Genomic DNA, 13,589 nt, shown 5'->3' on the forward strand with positions numbered 1-13,589 from the left:
TGAGAAGGGTGCTGGGGTTTAGAGGTCAGGGTTGAGGCAGGTGTGGAAGACGGCAATAGCTGTGATCTTTAGTAAAAAAAAAATATTTTTGTATGTTCAAGCAGTTTCTTTTCTCTCCTCTATCTATATCTATATATACTAATATCCATATGGAATATGAGCCAAAAAAGAGAAGCTAGCGCTATACACACTGCACACTCTTAAGTCTTTGTTCTAAAATACATGTGAGGTCAAGCTAGGACATACTTTGCAATTTGTGTATTTCCTGCAGCAAATTTTCTGCTCTTCCTGGCTGTTTCCTGTGGGTTTCAGTTCATTTCACCTCCACAGAGCTAAATACTGTGTATATGAAAGAGGTCATTAAGAATCATCCCTTAGCAGATTTTTTTATGTGCTCTGCTTTTAAATTACAACCTGTATTATTGATGCCAGTGTTTACGACAGCTTTCTGATTCCCTGGTTAAAGTATTCTGAGCCTAATCCAGCTACATGTATTGGTGGCAGTGAGAAAGCAAACAGGTTGTCACAGCAAATGTTCCCAGCTGAGTCCTAACACAGCTTCTGCAGTGGGAGGGGTTTGTGTCCAAATGTTTTTTCAGCTGTTGTTTAAGTGTCAATTCTGAAGAGATGTTGAAAATCTGGAACAAATCCAGCACTTCTTCTCAGGGATGCTTGAAAATTCATGCAACTTCTAAAGTTCACACAGGACGGACCAAGGAAGAATGCTTGTGATTCATTGTTATTTTGAAAATGGTTTTTGAGTTCTAATTTCCATTATGTTTTTACTCTTCCCTTCTCCTTTCTAGGGAGTGAAGCCAATTTTAGCTTTTCAAGCAACACGGGCAGTATTTCAGTGCCCGAAATACACATGTCTGCTGCTGGAAGCAAAAGATCTTCTTTTTCTCACAAGTAAGCAAAGCAATTTTTCCTGGGTGGTGCAAATGTTGCTAGTGCAGAGATAGACTGCTGTGTGAGGTCTTGCACCTAATACATACAGTATCAGTATTGTGAGTTTTAAAACTGTTTGAGTAACACTATGCTCTCAGTCAGCACTTACACTGATGAGAGCTGTGATAGGAGAAAGTGAAAAAAAATGCTGTGTTTCAGGAACAAAAATTGTGAATATGCCAGATCAGCCAACTGGTATTTTTTTGTTGTTTATTTATAACAAGTGTGGGAGATACAGTCAGGTAAGCCAGAAGAGGCATCAGCTGGAGTGGAGGAGGAGACAACTGGGTGTATGTCAGTTAACAGCAGTACTTCTAACCAGTTAACCTTATCCTTTTGGCCTTATCACTTTTTTCTCTGTGTAATAAACTGTCAGCTCGGCACATGCCTTTCCAGATCATGACCTTATTTTTTGTAGGAAGAAGGAGACAATATTGCCTGTGATGCTTCTTTCTTAAACACTCTTGCCCAAGCTTATATCACTAAAACTATATGCAAATAAAAAAAATTGTCATAGTCATCTATCTAAATGAACCTTTCATGAAAGATGTCTGTAAGATTTCTCCCTATCACGTGTGAAGTGTGAATCCAGGCAGCTTGCGAACGCGGGGGTGTTGGGATGGAGCAGCGCCCGCTGTGCCCTGCCCAGGCAATCCCTGCTGATTCCATTTTTTGGAGCGGTTGAAAAGAGTTCAAATGGACAGGACTGGTTTGCTGCCCTGTGTGGAGGAGCTGGCAGGTGGGCTGGGACCAGCAGCAGGACACCCCTGTGCTTAAGTCAGAGACATCTCCAAGGTCGCAGGGTGCCCCGGTGTGCAGAGATCAGCAGAATGATGGTGAATGAGCAGTTTCCTACCTTTGTGGTGCAACTGTTAGAGAAACAAACATTACTTAAGTGCTCTCTAAGTTAAATCTAACAACTAAAGGTACTGGCTGGGCGAAAAAGCATAATTTTCCTATAACTGGGAATACTAAGCGTAATATGAAGCCCTAAAATCACCTTACTTGCACTAAGATTCTGTATCATTGCATACCTTATTGTGCATTTAAATGTAACTTTAAATTAGAGCCTACTGAGCTACTGAATTGGACAGAAGTGCTCTGTAGCAGTGCTCCTTGCAGTGCATCGCACAGTCTGTGCCAGTTCTGCCTCACACAAGAGCTGATGCTGTGCTGTGCAAAGTGGACAGAGATGTCTGCTTTGCAATGTTCTCTTTTAACTGTTTGATGTGACTCGCTATGAAACATTTCAATGTTGTCACAAACCACAGCCCTGGACTTCATTGTAAAATGGTTGTAAAATCACCCAAAGGCCAACAGTGTGATGAAGCTTTCCAGCAGTCACTCAACTATCTGATCCTTAGAAACTGTTGCATTTCCAGAGAAGGGAAGAAACCAAGTCAGGCAATTTTGAGAAGAGATTTTGTTTCATAATTCTGTAGTATTTAAATTTTTATCTTCAAGCTTTCTCTTTTGCTGGCTGGATTTGCCTTTTTCTCTATTTTTTTAGGAACCAGCCCTTTCATTACAGTTTAGAGGATGAAGGTAGCAGCGGAGTAGTGCGGGAAGGCAAACCAAGTGAGCAGGCGAGGAGTGCACCTCGAGAAGCTGTCCCCAGAGCCCCCCATCCCTTTGGCAGCTGCTGGACAGTGCAGATACCGATTGCTTTCAAGCACACAGTTGACAGTCAGATTGTTTAATACAGAGTGGGAAAAGTAAGGTAGATATGTCTGAGAGAAACTGTAAGGAAGAAGGGAAAGGCCATGCTTTTCTTTGTCTATTTTAGTACCATTTCAGCCTGCTGCAGTGGGCTTCAAACTATATCTAAGCAAATGAACAGCTAACAATGACAGCTGAAGCACCCAGTATGCCAAAGGCAGAAAAGAACAGTGGCTCAAACAAAATCTGTTTTCACTGCATGCTGTGATCCCTCAGGCTTCTTGCTGAGGAGCGTGAAGGCAGTTTTATCACAAACCTGCACGCACAGGCATCTCTCCATGGGCCTGGCAGAGAAAATCTGAAATGTGGTCCTTTTGGCACAGTCCAGGCTGCAATCCTCTCGCTACTTAATGGAGTCAGAGGTTCAGGGAATGTGGATGAAATGGCCGAGGTTTCCCTAGATCACATAATTCAGACTGAGAGCCCCACAGTCAGTGAAAGCATGTGGAGTGGCTGAAGACTTCAGAACTTCATTTCTTCCTGGCTACTCACAGTTATCTATCTGTTTTAGTGTTCAGACAACTTTGTGTGTAAAATAAGACACATAATGGGTTGTGTGATGAGGATAATCCAACATGCTTTAACCTTGTTGGTTCCCCTCCAGCTGTGGCCCTTATGTCCAGAATAATGGATCCTTGTCCTACAAGTCCAGAGCCAGCCCACCTGCTTCCCGTGAAAAGGGTCTTTTGTCAACCCTGCAAAAACCATCTGGATCCTGCTAACATCTGTCAGCGTTACAGGGCTTCTTCAGCTGGCAGCAGCAACTCAGGCTCACACGAAGCGACAGCAGCCCAGTGATGAGGCAAGTCTTGATTTCAGCATCCTGGTGTTCAGGGCACTGACTCACGTTCTCTGCAGTATGATGTGGCATCAGCTGTCTGGGTTGCCGAGCAGCTTGTCCTGCTCCTCAGCACAGGTGTGACTCCTCGTATTGGTGTCTTGATAGTCAGCAGGGTGCTCCATCCCATGTAAAAGCTTTATTGTTTCAGCACTGTAAAATTTAAGGTTACTTGTAGTCAAAGCCCTTTGTAGTTGGTTTTCACACAAGGCAGGCTACTTCATGTGGTTTCATGCCATCAGTTCTCATGTGGATTTCCTGGCTCTTTCGTATAAGGGTCCTGTTGCTTTGGAGAGAGTTCGGTGGGATAGTATAGAAACTATTATACACTCGGGTGAAAATACACCCTGCCCAGGCTTTGGCACCTCCCTGTGCAGTTTCCTGTACAGGAAAGAAAGCAGATCCCTGCCAGATCCTGCGACACAGAGAAGAAATTGCCCCGGCAGTGCTGCTGTTTCCCTGTTTCTCTCAGGCACTCAGCAGCTGAGCGTGTCAGGCTCACGCCTAAAGCTGGAGAGGATGAATCTGGGTTTTGGGGTGGTCAGCTCCATAAACCATGTGTGGAGCTGAACGTGATCCGTTCGCTGCCTCCCCTGGCCAGGCCTGGGGCTGGTGCCCTTGGCAGATCCCGCTTCCTGCTCTGGGGCACACCCCCCATGCTGGGTGAGGGGAGGGCTGGGTGTTTTACAGTGAAATGTCTCATGGGATGTCATGGCGCTGAAACCATGTACAATAAATAGCAAGCTTTGCGCTAGAGCCATTTTCTCAAGTACTTTGGTTTGCCAGGGGAGTCCCTTGTGCGGACACTGGGGAGCCCCCAGTGAGTCAAGCTTTGTATCAGTCTATAGGATGTTTTTCTTTTTGCCAGGACTGAAGAACTGTAGGAGTGATGTTATGTGACAGTTTGGTTTTTTTCTTTTCAGGAGATGAGTGAGATATATTTCTTGTGGTGGCCATCACAACATTATGTCAGAAAATCACAAGCAGTATTTGAGTACTCTGCAGCAGAAAGAAGTTACAGTACAGCATTTGAAAGCAAAGCTGAAGGAATCTGAGAGCAAACTTAAAGAAAGGTATATTTCACTTCAGAAATCAGAGTTAGAAAGAGTTATTCCAGGGCATTTAGGGGTGGGAATCCTGAACGTTTTTACTCATTTCTTAACCACATAAAGTTTTCTTGAAAAAATTTGAAATCTAATCAGTCTGGTTAGGTTGTTTTCAGGTGTTTCAGGTTTCACAGCGTGCCCAGTGAATATGTACCATGCAATTTATTTATGAATATGGCTCTGTCTTTTCCCTTTTTTGAACTTTCCCAATACTTTTAAAGAGTAATTTTTTACTAGTCTGATTTATCATTGAGACCTTTTATACATAAAAGAGTTTCTACGTGCAAGAACATATTTCCTTAGTCTCCTGTTCTACCTCACTCAGTGAAATATGACTACAAATGTCCCCCTTCTCCCCCAATGACAGAACAGCTCTTACACCAACCAGTGTGCCTGCCTGTGTTTCTGTCACTTGGATATTGAGTTTTTCCCCACAGCCCTTTGTATGGGCGCTAAGCAAAGAGGCGACAATTTGCATTACACAGCAACACGTAATCTCTTCTCCCAAAGCTGTGCTCGGAGAGCTGGCTCTCCAGCACACACAGCCCAAGCAGGCGCAAAGGGGGCGTCTGGATGGAGCCCCAGGGCAGAGTCCCAGGGACCCCTTGGTCCAGCTCGGGATCGCCCGACCTCTCCATCTGCGAGGGCTGGATCTCACGTGGGGGCCCCTCTCCCCATTTGCTCGCAGGTCGAGGCAACAGCCCCTGGCCCCATGTGGGGCTGGGTGGGTGCAAAGCAAGCCAGGTGCCTGGAGCCCCGAGCCGTCCTGCTGCCCAAGGCCCGTGTTGGCTCTGGCTGCACATGCCAAGGTACAGGCAGGCATGGGGGACGCATCCCGGCAGCCATCCCCCATTGCCTCCAGGGTGAGGCAGTAGGCGAGACGTTAAGCACTGTACTGGTTGGACCTGACCTAGAGGCCACCACTTGCATCTCAGAATGTCCGGGATCACAGCACAGCCCACAAGGCTGCTGGCTGTGTGGCAAGGTCAGGGACTCCAGTTAGTGATAGGCCGGTGTGTCTTGGCAGCCAGTTACATCTCTGCCAGCTCTCTCAGAGGCAGCAGCAAATGGTGAGTGGAGGAACTGGCTTCCTCCCTGGAGCATCTCTGCAGCATGGCCATCCCAGTGTGGTGGAGCTTCGTGTTGACTCTAACTGACCGGTCAGCAGCAATGTTACAACATTTTTTATTTTGCTACAGGGACATGGAAATAGAAGAGCTCAAAGCTGAGCTGGGATGGATGAAGGAAGACTGGTTTGAAGAAGAGTGTAATCATGTGTAGGGGGAACTGGCCTTCTTGGAAGCAAGAAGGGAAATTAAAGAACTCAAGCAGGTTATAGAAACCATGAAAAACAGCTTGGCCAAGAAAGACAAAAAAGATTCAGAAATACTTCATAGACATAAGCATTGAAAAGAAGAAACTGGAAGCTTTGCTGCAGAGCATGGAGGTGGCTCGGAGCAGCTCTGTGAGAGATGAGCAGAGCATGGAGCACACGTGTGACTCAGAGGGGAAGCCGTCAGCGCTGTGTGCACAATGCCAGACAGCCTCAGCACAGAGGACCCAGCTCTGGAGGAGGTGGCAGACAGTAGGCTGCTGCTGCTTAATGAGGACACGGCTAATGGGACTGATTCATCTGAAGAGAGTTTGACCACCACAGCCTGAGTTGAGTGATCCAGCTCCCTCCAGCTCTGCTGTGAATCAAGAGATGCTTGAAAATGTTCTGGGTGAAAATCTAACTTCTTCCCAGGAAGAGGAGAAAATCAGCAACGTGATGGTGTAACAGGCCACCCAGACTGACATTGGGCCATATAGCCTGGATGTGGAGTGGCTCATTCAGAACATCTTCAGAGCTCCAGATGCCTGTCCTTTAAGCCCACCTTCTTCACTGAAGGAATTGGGTGAATTTTCTCTTGGAAGCTTCAGTGATTCTGGTATCATAGTGGATTTAACTCCAAGTGATCCAAACTCTGCTATTCTTTTGTCTCCTGTGGAGTCTCCATGCAGAAAGGTGAAGCACGGTATTAAGGAAAGCCATTTTGTGAAAGAACTTGATTTTGCAGAACGTCATGATGCTGAAGCCTTTGGGTATGTCAGTACTGTCTCTCAGACAGAAATAAAGAGGAGATACAGGGGCAGCAGTCTGTCTTCTCGGAGACCTTCTGGCTGTAGCAGCCCCTGTTGTACCAATTATCATGTGGGCTTTCAGTACTCAGGAGGAACAAATCCCATTTACAATATCAGAGCACAGCTTTGTGGTTGCTGCCTGGTGGCCCTGCACTCTTTATGCCGTACACCCTTCAGTATCAAAACCTAAACTCCACTCTGTCCCTGGGCACCAGCTGGCTGAGGCAGAGGGAAGGAGGGATGAGCTAGATCATTAAAAGTGATGTATTCTGTCAGAGTCCATCATTTTGCTCTTGACTGTTTGATTTGCACTATAAAGCAGTTTGAAAACACATTCCTTGTTTCAAAGTCGAAAAGCAGAACCCTGTGTTTCCACAAGATGTTTGTAACTGCTGTTTTTAACAGTACTGCTGCCTAGAGAAATAGTTCTCCTGCTGCCAGGCACCGTGTCCCTCCCCTGTGCTGGTGTCTTTCTGGTGCCAGCGCATCTGCACGGTGGACATGGGAACAGGGAAACCAAGAAGAATGTCAGCTAGCGCTCCTGTGTGTGTGTTGGCTGTATTAGCGTGAAGCTCAATCAGTTTCCCTGGCTGGTTCACTGAGCAAATGGACAAGCATTTTGCTGGCTCAAGGGGAGCATGAGATGCACATGGGAACAAATGGCCAGAGAAAGGTAGGGTGTTTCTTTAGGCAGCACTAACCTAAAATATTTGTGAACCTACAGTATTAACTAAGTGACATGAAGACTCATTCCCACTGAGGGTGTCATACACACACTCCAGAAAGTGTGCTGGCACTTTCCATTTGTTGTGCAAAGAGTCAATTCAATGTAGAGGTGAAACCCATATTCCCCAGGGAGCTTCCAGCACGTCGTTCATGCCTGTCTCGTGTGGTGGTCTTCTCAACGGGACAATTGCTCAAGCATTTCACTGGTCTTGGCCGTATACAGGGACTGTAACCAAAACTGTATGTGGTCGGGAGTCTTGAAGTGTGTTACATTGGTTAAGTATAGGTGTGGATACACTTTGAATATTAATGTTGGGTTAAAGTCTTAATGTATTTGAACCTGATAGTCACTCAAACCCTTTGAAATACTCTGTGTAAATGTATTGTGCTTTAACTTATTGTTTATTTAATTGCTTTATTGTAAATTACCTTTCTAATCACAAGTTCAGTAAAGCATGTTAGAAATGTTAGAAACATGTGTGAGTGTTTTATTGTAGCACAGCTATAAAAAATACCCGGTCTCAGCCGAGCTCTCAGGCACAGGCAGAGCTGGAGGAGGCACCATATCAGGCCATAAGGAACCATCAGGACCCAGAGAACAGAGTTAGACTGAGAAAAACCTGATTACAGCTCCAGGCATAAGCACTCAGCCATCAAAAAAGGCTGCGGTTGGCCTGCACACACGCACACCACCTGCTCCACCACACCCCCACTGCATTAACGGATGCAAGTGACCTAATCTTTAACCCCACGCAATCATCCAGAAGCTTATAACTGCTCATTTCTGCACTGCCGTGAGAGTATCGCTCTTCCTGGCATTTAACAGAAGTCCAGAAGGCCTTGTTTGACCCAGTCAAGAGTCATGCAGTCTTGGTGTGCTCACTGAGATGCCACGGTGACCATCAAACCATGAATTCTCCACATCCAAAACTTGAGATCTCTACAGAGATCAGAGGAGGGCAACACTACCCAACTGACAAAATAGTGGGGTTTGTCCAGCCTCACCCAACCTTTCAACAGCATTTCTGGCCAGTTAAACCTTACTGGCCTCCTGTTTTCCCCTCCAGCAAAGCAAGTGTAATATTTCCCTGTGCAAGCCAGAGCAGAAGAGCTGTAGTGAAGGCAGACAATGCCACGCATTGCTCTGAGCTTTGGGGAAGAATGAAGCCATTAGTAAGCCACAAGGGAGGAGGAGTAATTGGCCAGCATGTGGGGAGCATTTGCAACACTCAAGAGGATGACACCCTTCGATGCTCACAGAGGCAACTCCAAGACCTTCCACATCCCTGTGATGCCCGGGTTTGGAATTACTTGCGCTTGCCACAAAGATTCAGCAGGGTTCATTAAGTGTTATATTAAGGAAGAGAAGTCTAACAGACGAGTTGCCATGGCCTAGTCCCTGGGAGTTCACAAAGATGGCCATGAGAGCATCTTGCTTTCCCTGCCGGTAACTTCCCCGTCTGTGCTCTCCTGCCTCCTTGCGTTCCTGCCTTCCCCTGTGACACTACTGCAAGACGTAGTTGCCTAAAGCTTCAAAAGCTTTTTCTTTTAAGTACCTAGACACAAGGGTCAAAATTAATAGTTTTGGGGTGGGGGGTGTTAAAGTAAATTTTACACAGCTATGGAATTTCATGATTCCTAGGTATCTCCTCTTGGGACTGGAACACATTACAGAAAATGTCTTATTTGTGCTAGAAAGTATGTCTGTTCAAGGCCAAGACAGCAATGTTTTATACCTGATGTTACCAACTTCTGGATTTCTCTTTTACACCCACTTATATTTAAGTGATCTTTGCTTTGAGTGGTGGTGAAATGGAGCATAATTTAGAGGAAAAACTGATCTTCAGTTCTAGGAGAGACATTCACCTGTCTACACAGGTTTCTTTTGCAGCATGCAGCCAACAAAGCAGCACAAACCTACACATGTTTAAAATTTCAGTAGGCCAAACTCATTTCAAACCATGTTTTGGGCAGGCTCCATTTAGCAGCACTGGTTTTAAACATGCTGTTTAAGACGTAAGTCGCTAACACCAGAATAACATCAAAGTTGCTTCCTGCCCTTAAAAATCTGTCCACCCAACTCTCATAAGGCAAATAACTGCTCAGCGAGGGGTGACAGAGTTCCCATCACATTCCTGATGAAAGTCCTTGCTCTGGCCTCTACTCAAAATTCAGCTTACTGCCAAGCCTCCATCTTTCCTCCTTCCTACTGCAAGGATGTAGACAGCTCAAGGAGCCCTTTGTAAGAAGAGGCCTGAAGTACCACAATAAATGCTCCAGTCCCAGGCTTTGGGGGACTGGCCTTTTTTCCCTGATCCTCAGAGGCTATGCCAGTTGTTGCTACAAACATACCACCTTAATTTTTTCCCCCTCTAATACTTGGCTTTACTCTTAGTCATGTATCCCCCGGATCCTGCTGGTGCTGTATGGAGTAGCTAGGGAAGGACCATCAGCCTCCAAACAGTTCAATAAAAACTTCTATCCTTTTTTCCTGAGTTGAGAAAATGTTCATACCCACCCCCATACAGCACTGAAGTCTTGCCCCAGAGTGTGCAGGTGGGGAGGACAAGCAGCTCGCAGGCTCAGGGTCATGTATCTGGTGTCTGCCTGAATTCAGGCTGACGGGGAAGCATAGGAACCAGTCGGCTCATTCCTAGGCTGAAGCAACGCCTCTTGATCATCCCATCACACATTTTTCCTTCTAACCCAGGAATAAAAAAGCCTTTCTTTCATAGTCAGCTTAAGAGGTACCTGACCTAAGCTGCTGAAAATGTTGAGGCACAGGCCCTGCCCACCTCCCCACCAGAGATTCCCCTGCAGCCTTGCTTATGTCCATCCTCTCACAAGGCTGTTCTGAACTTCTGATTACTTACTCATTTCTCCTTCATTTCCCCCCAGATCAACAACCTCTCCTAAATGCCAACCTCGAGAAATGCCCTGTTTTATTCATGTCCTACATGGACAGAACAAGGGAGCATTTTCCTCCAAAACCCTTCAGACAAATGAGCAGAGGATATTGCACAGACAACTATAGCACAGTTAAAAGATAAAACAGACACCAGCGCATGGGTTTTCACCGTGCAAGATACTGCCTACAAGAGCACCGTACGCTTCCTGGCATTACGTCAGCACATGGTAGAGGGGATGGGAGCAATTCCTAGAGCAGCTGTGCTCAAATACGGGCAGGGAGATGGAGGGAAGAACAGCAAGCCACTGTGAGCAGGTGGCAAGAGAGGCAACAGCAGTGCAGGAGAGCTGACATGCAAGAAGGTGGCAGCACCTAATGGTTTTTAAATGACCGAAGGCTCAGAAAACACATGCACTATCATGATGTATTCAGGGGCTTTGCTTCTAACGTTTTATTAACTAGCCAGTGTTTTGTTATTTTTAATAAATAATATTTATTTGCCTCTATTTTACATTGTCTCAGGAATAGCAATAGTAAGCACTAAACTAATCTTTTTTTAAAAGACGAAGTGTACCTTCCAACAGGTTTTACCTTAAATGGGCAATAGATAGAGGGTTTCCCTGCCCCGTGTCAGCAATAGTGAAAGAATTATGACTTATACCTCCTCACTTCATCAGTGCGGTTAAAAGGACAGACACCGATCGGAGTTAAAGCTTCTTCACAGACTTCCTCCTTATCTCCCATGCGCCGTCAGGTACTTCAGAGGTGTGTACTGGGGGCAGATTTGCTTCCCATCCGCTGTTTAGTCTGCACATTCTACTCCAGCCAGAACACTTGTGCAGAAAATATGCACAGAAGTGCGTGTTGTTGCCTTCTAAAGTGTATTTTAAAGTTTAACATTTCTCAACAACTTCTTTCATATCTGAAAATTGCTGTCAAATCAATTGACTTGTGCAAGATCTTAAGCACATGTGACGCATACTAACCATTTTCAAAAACTTCTCTCCATGACCAAGGCCACTGAAGGTAATTCTTCCTGTCTTGCTTTCTCAATGACTTATCTTTTAAGCAAAACTTGAGTCAGAACCTACTGACAACTTAGTTAAGAATTCTGTTCTTCTAGGCAGAGATGATCTAGCCAGACAGCCCCCCCACCCCTTCCCATTCTTTTACAACTTCACTGTTTTCTATATGCACAGGGAGCAAGTCTCAGACACAGAACTTGCTGTCTTCACTCCTCTGTCACAAGAGAAGCAATCCCTACAGCCCATGGACTCAGGGGTACCGGCACCCACACTGCAGGAGACGGAGGAGGTGTTCACTGAAGCTCTGAGCTGCACACAAGAACCACATCGACTCCCCTCCTCCCACACACCATTCCTTCCAGCAGACATTAACTTTTCTTCTCCATTAAAGCACTGTTGTCTCTACTGCATATTTAACTCGCACACTTTTCTGAGGGGAATTCCGCTGTAAATACATACAGTAAGTGTACAAAAATGGAATTTGAGGAGCGCTGTTAACTGAACTGAAAATTTTCGCTCTAGCTTTATTAACAGGAGGACACAAAATTTCCTTCAGTACTACCTATGCAACGAGTAAAAGGTGAGAGGACTTTTTTTTCCTAGCTGTAGGCCGTAGAAGAATTTCTGCTAGAAATACAAATTTACTAGTACAAGTAAGTGATTAAATCGCTCCCCTACGTTCCCAGGAAAGGAGCAGCGTGCACGGCTGTTGTATAGTGCTGTCCTTCTGGTACCCGCCACAGGGCTGTGAGTGGGCACGGCAGCACAGGGTGCTGCAAGGGACAAAGTGACAAGAAATCCACTTCAGTGCTCAGCTTTAACTTGTGCTCTACCATAGCGTGCTCTGCCAGGAGCACACTGAGAGTCGCAGGTCATCCATAACAAGTCATTTTCTTCTGCACAGGTCAATATGATCTCCCATGGAAACAGTGAAGTATTTACCGATACTTTTATAAAAAGGCAACAGCAGACATTCTTTATCAGGCAGGAAGCAAAGGGGTCTTTAAAACCGTTTAATTACATGTTTCAGGTAACCACAGACAATACAGTAGATTTCCCACCACTGCGTATTTACATGCTTTTCTCTGGGCTTCAGCTGTTTGTTAAAAGTGTCTTTCAGTCAACATCCTGGCTCAGTCACTTTTGCTCCAAAGAAGGATGCTGGAACGGAACTAGTGCAGGGAACATCCTTCCATCAAGGCGTGATTTTCTGTGGGTTTTCCTTCTCCTTTAAGAAACACTTCCTAGTAGTTCAAGATATTTTGGGAGAATCCTGGCTTCTAAGAGGACCTGAGAGGAATGCATGGAAACTAAGCAGTGTTGAAGTCCTAGAAATACTTGAATCCATACCAGTGTGGATGTTGTAGAACTGACATTCTCTTTTCCACTGGCACTGCCACTGACGCCTGGTTTCTGTTGGGACAGTTTTACATCAATTTTGTGTTGTTCTGTTGTCACTTTTACATCAATTTTGTGTTGTTCTGTTGTCACTAGCCTTTGGGCCTCCTTCTCCATTTTCTTTCAGTGTTGTGCTGCTGCTCTTTTTTTCCCTTTCTGCTATCTTCTCTTGTCTCTGTGTGAAGACAACATGAATTGCTAAAAAAACAGGAGTCCAAGCATAGTCACACTTTGAGTTCCTGTCAGTAAATAGGTTATTTTAACCAATAAAAACACAACCTCAGCCCACAGTAGTTAGGCTCAGAACAGTTATTCTTTTATTGTGCTGAAATTCTTTTCTGAGATTGAGCTAGCCTTAGGCAGTAATATTTGTCCAAATATTTTACAATCTAAAAGCCACTCCATTCTCAGAGGTTCACATTAAGCGAATCAGTGAGAGTGCAGGACAGTTCTAAGGCCTAGAGCTACTTAGAAAAATCTGTCTAATGCTTTGAGTAACAAGATTATCCGTTTTTTCCAATTCAGAGCAAAACAATTTGACTTTTCTAGAATATTGACTTGTGCCCCCCCCTTTCCCTCAGCAGAGGCATCAGTAGCTATCCTCTTTGTCATGCAGGTACTACAAACGTTTTCCTCATGATCAGATGAGATGATAACTTCTCATATTCCCTTTCACGTGTTCAGGATCTGTGTTGCACACACACACTCCACCACTGCCCCCCTTCGCTCTCATGTCTCTGCGCTGGAGGCTAAAGACCAAGCAGCTTTTAGGCACAGCAAGAGACTCAGCAGAGCGG

At 45.3% G+C, this 13,589-nt stretch overlaps 1 pseudogene; it reads left to right on the top strand.

Moving 5' to 3' along the window:
- Positions 1-808: 808 nt before the first annotated feature.
- On the top strand, positions 809-6,925 carry LOC141950755 (syntabulin-like; annotated as a pseudogene).
- Positions 6,926-13,589: the final 6,664 nt, after the last annotated feature.

Source organism: Strix uralensis, chromosome 16 (genome assembly GCF_047716275.1).
Source record: "Strix uralensis isolate ZFMK-TIS-50842 chromosome 16, bStrUra1, whole genome shotgun sequence".
NCBI lineage: Eukaryota > Metazoa > Chordata > Aves > Strigiformes > Strigidae > Strix > Strix uralensis.